Below are 6,047 nucleotides of genomic sequence, written 5' to 3'. Positions count from 1 at the left end.
TTTTACATTTGTAACTATATAGATGCATTCCATCGGCAGTACGAAATCATCCAGCTGCAATAGTATAATCAAACAGTGCTATAAGTCACCAAATTATCCGTTGTTCGTTTCATATCGGACAACCGTACCGGCAAATTTTCGTTTTCCAATACAATTTCTCTGACACACGAAAATCGACAGTGCTTAATGCACATCGAATCTGTAAAATTTGAAGCAGTCAATGCACTGACGAATAACAGATGGACTAAAGTTACTTCCTGATCTTAAGATCGAGAGGCATCATCTCAGCGGCAGAGACAGTGAAATCGCCGAACGAATCCAATACAGATGAGCAGATGAGCAGATCACGTGGTCTATAAATGAAAAATTGTCTTAGTTCTTACTTGTCCAAACTTACATTTTTATCAACAGAAAATGCAAAACAATTTGCTCTTTTTATTTCATTTTATTAAAGGATTGCTTCCACAAGCAGCCGAGCAGAAAAAAAGATGAGCCCGGTTTGATGCTTATTAGAGGGAAAGACCGTGTTGCCATTGAAGTGAGGTACCACTCTCTATGTTAAAGGAACTACATACGATTCTTGACAAGGACGACTGAAACAGATCCTGAAAGGTAAAGTACTGTCTTCAATGTGGTGTGAATACAAATTATTTACATGTCGTTTCCGTAACAGGAAGGAAGTACCTAGTTTTACAGAAGACTGTAAAAGGAGTATTAAGGTAACGGATATATACAGGCTCTAACTTTATTTCACATCTACGATATGCCATGACGTCTTAGTGCGCCAACTTATATATGCAAATGAAATAGCTCGCTGCACTGGGGCATTGGCACATATCACTGTAAGAAGGGATTTATCAACATGTAAAGTAGAGGGGGAGGGGGTCACATGTGTAAAACAGTTGGGATGGGGAGTATAACAATTATGGAGAGGAACTTTTCATTATATGTGTATGTTTACTCATACATGCACAGACGAAATGCATTCAAAACATAGAAAAAAAAGTAGAAAAATATTTGATTTATTACAAACCATTATATCTGAGTTTATTAAAAGTGGTACATTTTTATAATTAAATCCCTTATTAAGCCGGTTAGAATGTGTAAATATTGTATTTCATATTTCAAAGTTGAGAGTGTGCACTTTTACCATTTTGGCGAAAATGGAGGGGGGCAAGACTTGTAATGCTTGAAGACACCCCTCTCTGACCCTTAGCCCAGAATCCTCCTCCACTATTCTTATAACCCTGACCCAACTATTATACAAAATACATTCAGTCGTAATTAAACATTATATAAGAAAAAAGTGGTTTGTATGCACCACTGTACCAAATCTAAAGTTAGGGTGTTCCAAATACATAGCATCGGAGCACGTAATGTCTATATAACATACCCAATTTCGAGGGTGCGTTACGAATATACTGCAGGAAAGTTTTTGGAGAACTTTTGATATAATGTCTGTGATGCATTGAACTACCCCAAAATGCCTTAAAAGTCTAGTCCCAGTGTTGCTGGAACGAAACTGAGTTTACAGCCTCTTTTTGAGTTTCAGCTGATGGCCTACAGTGTGTTACTGAAGCCAAGAGACTTTATTTTAGTGATAAACTTGACTCAGCTGTATTTTCCACAAAGCAGCTTTTTACGGTGTCCAATGATCTTTTATAAAAATCTGGTTCTTCCTTATTACCAACTAATATTCCCCCTATTGAGTTGCCACAACAGTTTTTTTCAATTTGTCTCAGACAAAATTAGCTTTTGAGGGAGGAACTTGATTCTCGTCAGTGCGATCCACCATCATTTGCTGTTTATGAGGGTTATGTGTTTTTATCATTTTTCTCGAGTCTCTGAAAGTGAAAAATCTATTCTCATCAAAAAAATTGCCTTCAAAATGTTGTATCCTGCATGAGTAGATTACACACATCTTCTTTGAGCTTCACTGGCTGCCTATCAAATTCCGTATCCACTATAAACTGGCTGTTTTGGTTTACCGTTATTTTGAGGGTACTCTTCCACCATATCTGTCGTCTGTTTTAGTACTTACCAACCACCACGCGTTCTCCGTTCCTCTTCCAAAAAAACTGCTTAAAATTCCCCGGGCTAACCTTAAGTCTGCCGGTGAACGTTCTTTTAAATTTGCTGCCCCGGATATTTGAAATTCACGTCCAAATAGCCTTTGTAATATTCTTACGTGTTCTCATTTTAAAAGCAATTTTAAGACACATCTCTTTCATCAAGCTTTCCCGATTCATAGATTTCTTTCGTGTGTGTCCTTTTGTCCTTCTAAGTACCATTTATTATTGTTATTATTATTATTATTATGCACAAAGTATGGCCAGAGCCGATTTTCCTTAATTGAAACACAAAAACGAAAACTATTGTGACCGTTTTGGGGGAAGGGGACCAGACATATGGTGATCAATAAATTAATGTTTCATTTCTCTTTTGATTTTCTACATTTCCTTCCTTTTTTCTTTCTTGCTGATTTTTTCTTCTTTTTAAAGTGTGATAAATTTAGCACGATTTAATAAAAAATATAAACAGTCAAGGCTAAATTTTGTGATTAATTTTTTGGTTTATTTGATTCCTTAGATGGTACATTTTCAGTATCGACCTTGCATTGTTATTGCAAGTCACAGTGGGGGTTTTCATGAAGTTCTTGAATTTTCCTAAATGTGTAAAGCAAAATTGTTTTCACCGGAGACAAAAACCAAATGAACCTATCATCGTTTTTTATAATTGTCAGCAGGGCACACTAGCCAAATTCAAGTAATGAATAAGGATGTTGATATCAAAATAACGGTGTACAAACAGATAGTTCTTAAACACGAGTTGTTGTTATGCTTATTTTAGATACAGGTGCAATAGATTTGGCCTTCTCTAGTAAGTCATTTTGAGATGAATTGTATTTAATTTAACCATTAAACATATGTTATAAGTCTAAACCGGCTCTGGTCAAACATTAACTTTGCAATATTTTACAGAATTAATTTTACAAATTTAGGAAAATTAATTTTTCTTGCAATGCCCTTACTGAGCTACAGTACTGGAGAGGTCCGCCTTAAAGCTTTTTAGTCACGCTATCCTTTACAGATATGCAACACAAAATTATATTCTTTACACATGGATTAACAATAGGTCCGTATGAACACCAAGTCTTGTAATCTACTAGTGGTTGTGGTAACGAGGTAACGAGAATACAAAGTAGCTGACAGCACCTCTCCAGCACTGTAGCTAAGTAAGGGCATTGCAAGAAAACTTAAATTGACTGCTACAGTCGAAATTGTGACTTCTCATTACGAAATTGCAACTTTCTAACTCGATATTTCTATATCAAAAGTCATGCAGTAGCCTATGTGTCACACGTGCAGGTCTGCATGTGTGTGTGTGTATGTATGTATTTATTTTTGATCCTCCTGCAAGCAGGAACTCGCGAAGAAGCCATCATTCATAGATTCATATTTAACGTCCATGATTATGAATTGTCAATTGTCAACAACTCTGTATAACTGGACGACATACATTAATCTTGGAGTGAATCGAACTCGGGACTTTATGACTGAAAGGCACCGGCGTGAACAACTGAGCCTGTAGCCGTAGAGTTTCCAATGTATATCCTATAGATACTTATTTTTAAGAAAAGCCCCAGTCCCCTTGAAGGTATGCTGTATTTGTCCCAAATATACTAGATATTCAAATATTGTCACCTTAAGTCAAAATCACTGGGACATCAGTCATCTTGTGTGTTCGTAATAAAGTGTCTGAGAACAATTAGGAGAGTAAAGACCTCCAGGAAAGTAATTTTTGAAAACTTCTAGCAATTATAGCGTGCTAAAATTTGCGGCATATACAGACTAATATGATCATGACGAGTTAGGTGATTGGAATATCTATACTATAGCCTACATGATATACCAGGGACGCCTGCACGTGCAAAGGGCACGGGGCAAAAAATATGTTTAATGGACGGAATCTTTGTTTGGCGCGTTCTGTGCAGCCTATGGCTGCACCACGCACGGGCTGATTGAGTCCAGGTACGAAGTTTCGATACAAGTTCTCACTATAGCTTAACGCTTTCCATGACTAGATAGCTGACAAGTTGGCCATTCATGGCGTTTTTGCCACTTGTAAACAAACCTCATACTCAGTAGTAAACAATTTTCGTACGCTGCTCCTGGGAGGTCTGAAAGGGGTCTAAATGCCTCAATTGACCCAATTTTTGCACCACGTGTACTTCCATTCATGTTCTACACCATATAAGTCAGACCTTGATTAATAAGATATCACAAAAGATGTTCTCCTGCTGCTCTTTTGGCACTTTAGGTGAAATAGGGGAACACTCCGGAGGATTGATATAGACTTTAATATGTGTATATGTCACCGTCGGCGATGCACTGAAATTATAATGTAAGAGTGAGTACGCAATAGATAGCTGAAAGGATCGGCTGTATTCACCGGTTAGTATACAGATCAGTGGTTGAATTTACAATACGTCATAAACTTCACTAGAATGGAAAACAAATTTCGAAGGTCACAATTAGTTACTTCATGGGTGGGCTTATTGGTTTTCTGCCTAGCTTATCATGCACCGCGAGCATCATGTATAAAATGCTCATCCTAGCAACCTACACTCCTAATATATGTGAGATCTGCTTACGTCTGTTGAGAAGTTGAGGTTTAGGCTAACCTAATTAGACCAGAGTTAGTTCCGAGAGAAAACTAAGAATCAGCAAACCAGCAAAGTCGTAAACCTGCCGAGGTAAGACAAGCGTTATTGCAAGTCTGGAAATGATAGGCCTAACGTTGCTACCCTGATACGGTCAATACATCTGCCTTCGCATGGGTTTGATAATAATGTTTTGGACTGCTCTATAAACAGAAATGTGATATTTTGGTTTCAATATTCTATCCCTCGATCTCTAGGAGTTAATGAAGCAAAGTTTCGGCAATTATGTATGAACATCTTCATGAACTTGTGATTATTTACTTCAAATTGGATACACAAGATGATACTTTAGACCATTGAGATTGAATACATCAAAACCCTTTAAGTTGCATAGACATATACCAGATTTAGTATAAGGACAAAAACAGTGCAATTAGCTGCATACGAAGCAAACTGCTGGAGTTATACTAACTTAACTGACCATGTCTAATGTGATTCATTCAAATGCTGTGGTCCTTTAATATCGTAAATAGTGTGGTATATTTCAATTACCAGTGACTCAATACACATTGTTAAACATGAGCTACCTGTACTTGAATTAGTTTCATACCACGACATATCACCGCGAGGAAGTCGACTATAGTATAGAACAAGCATTGCAGCCATTGGATAAACATTATCACCCTTGAGTGCAGTGACGGTGATTTCATTTCCTGCTTGCCCGTGTGCGTGTACACGTCAATATTTAGCCTGACATCTTTTCGCGTTCACGGCATCAGCTTGCAAAGTATTTAATCATATATATATATATATATATATATATATATATATATATATATATATATATATATATATATATATATATATATATATATATATATATATATATATATATATATATATATATATATATATATATTGATAACAGAAAACAAAACAAATATGGCCGCAGGAGGCTTTGACAGTGGTGGGTTTGTTGGTTCGACATTTGATACGAGCCATCACCAAAACAACGTTCACAGTAGTAGTGTGATTGCCGGCTCTGGTGAAACCTACAATGGATCTAGTAGACTTAACACGAACATGGACACGAATACGAACACGAACATATGCGGATTAATACCATTTGTATTATTTTTTCTGGTTTGGTGTGGAGCTACAGTATATATGGCTGTCTCCTTGGCCCTTGATGTATCACCATTTTTAGCAATTGTACCACTTGCGTTACCTGTTTTCATGTGTATTGTTTTTGTGTCGGTTTTTCGTTGTATACGTCAAAACCAAAATGCTCTTCGGAATCAAGCTCGTAATGAAGGAATCAACGTCAACATAAACCCTCATTCGCCTTCTCATTCAGCTCATCCACCTCAGACATCAAATGTTC

The 6,047-nt window shown here is 36.9% G+C and overlaps 1 protein-coding gene across 3 annotated transcripts in view; it reads left to right on the top strand.

Moving 5' to 3' along the window:
- The first annotated feature begins 4,531 nt into the window (after window positions 1-4,531).
- LOC139959505 (uncharacterized) overlaps window positions 4,532-6,047 on the top strand; it is a 48,999-nt gene continuing 47,483 nt past the window's right edge. The window contains exon 1 of one of the 3 annotated variants that reach the window (XR_011790146.1): window positions 4,532-4,756. The gene's annotated coding sequence lies outside the window, so the exon portion shown is untranslated. The remainder of the gene's footprint in view (window positions 4,757-6,047) is intronic. The other 2 variants (XM_071957179.1, XM_071957180.1) reach the window with 2 other exon arrangements.

This window comes from Apostichopus japonicus, chromosome 19 (assembly GCF_037975245.1).
Source record: "Apostichopus japonicus isolate 1M-3 chromosome 19, ASM3797524v1, whole genome shotgun sequence".
NCBI lineage: Eukaryota > Metazoa > Echinodermata > Holothuroidea > Aspidochirotida > Stichopodidae > Apostichopus > Apostichopus japonicus.
Note: the sequence above shows the minus strand (reverse complement) of the source record. Positions and strands in the feature narration are given on the sequence as shown.